This window comes from Schistocerca nitens, chromosome 1, assembly GCF_023898315.1.
Source record: "Schistocerca nitens isolate TAMUIC-IGC-003100 chromosome 1, iqSchNite1.1, whole genome shotgun sequence".
Taxonomy (NCBI): Eukaryota; Metazoa; Arthropoda; class Insecta; order Orthoptera; family Acrididae; genus Schistocerca; species Schistocerca nitens.
Genome location: NC_064614.1, coordinates 1,110,239,922 through 1,110,241,752, shown reverse-complemented (window position 1 = coordinate 1,110,241,752; position 1,831 = coordinate 1,110,239,922).

Genomic DNA, 1,831 nt, shown 5'->3' with positions numbered 1-1,831 from the left:
CAGTATTAAGTATAATACAGGGCATTATATTCGCACCACATCAGCTTTACCGGTTTCACAGCGTCTATAGAACAGCTCCAGAACGGTTGGCTGAGACTAAGGCGATATTTGAGGATATGCTCCGTGCTGGGCTTCCCCGTTACACCTAGTGCGCAAAAAGGACGGCACATGGCGCCCCTGTGGCAATTGCCGTAGGCTGAACGCAAGAACAGTCCTAGATAAATGCCCTATACCTAATATCCAAGAATTTACCTTTTCTCTGTCGGGTGCAAAAGATTTCTCAGCGCTGGATTGCCGGAAAACTTACAATTATATCCCAGTGACGCATACCGATGTTGCAAAGACAGCAGTTATTACACCTCTCGGCCTGTTTGAGTTTTTGTTTATGCCACTTGGTCTTCAAATGCAGCCCAAACCTGCCAGTGATTCATTGAAGACGTGTTACAAGGCTTGCCATTTTGCTTTGCGTATTTAGATGACATATTAATATATTCAGCTGATTTACAAGTTCACTACAAGCGTATACGTGAAGTTCATCAGAGGTTGTGTAATCATGGAGTGGTGATAAATCAAGACAAGTCCGTCACGCGTAAAATCGAGGTAACTTTCCTAGGCCGCAGAGACTCGGCCAATGGGATCCAACGTTTGCCTGAAAAGATTACCACATTGCGTAATCTACCAAAGCCAACGGACTATAAGCAACTTAGACGATTTTTAAGCATGGTAAACTTTTACTGCCGTCATTTGCTGGTAAAGCTGCCACCCAGGTACTATTAACGGATGCGCTTGCGGCTAAGAACGCCAAGAGCAAGACACTATTACAATGGACACCAGAAATGAGTAACTCATTTAGCCAATTACGAACCAGCCTTGAAGACGGAGTGTTGCTGGTCCATCCTGTTCCGGGTGGACCTTTGAATATTATGGCCGACGCCAACCAGGTCGCAATTGGACCAGCACTACACCAAGAAGTGAATGGACATTGGCAGAATTTGAGTTTTTTTCCAAAAAAGCTACTGCACAGACAGATAAAACGGAGTATTTACGATAGGGAGTTACTAGCGATGTATGAGAGTGTGAGACATTTTCGGCCCTACATTGAAGCCCGACCTTGACAGTTTTCACGGATAATAAAACTTTCGAGTCAGCATTCCACAACATCAGCGACAAATATTCGCCACAGCAGTTGCGACACATAGAGTTAGTCAGCCTATTCACTTCGGACATACAGCATATCAGTGGCGCAGAAAACATAGTCGCCGATTATTTTTCTCGAGTATGCAGCTTAATCAGCATCTTAAATTACGACGACCCCGCCACAACACAAGAGAGGGATCAAGAGTTGCAAGGCTTACTAATACACTCCTGGAAATTGAAATAAGAACACCGTGAATTCATTGTCCCAGGAAGGGGAAACTTTATTGACACATTCCTGGGGTCAGATACATCACATGATCACACTGACAGAACCACAGGCACATAGACACAGGCAACAGAGCATGCACAATGTCGGCACTAGTACAGTGTATATCCACCTTTCGCAGCAATGCAGGCTGCTATTCTCCCATGGAGACGATCGTAGAGATGCTGGATGTAGTCCTGTGGAACGGCTTGCCATGCCATTTCCACCTGGCGCCTCAGTTGGACCAGCGTTCGTGCTGGACGTGCAGACCGCGTGAGACGACGCTTCATCCAGTCCCAAACATGCTCAATGGGGGACAGATCCGGAGATCTTGCTGGCCAGGGTAGTTGACTTACACCTTCTAGAGCACGTTGGGTGGCACGGGATACATGCGGACGTGCATTGTCCTGTTGGAACAGCAAGTTCCCT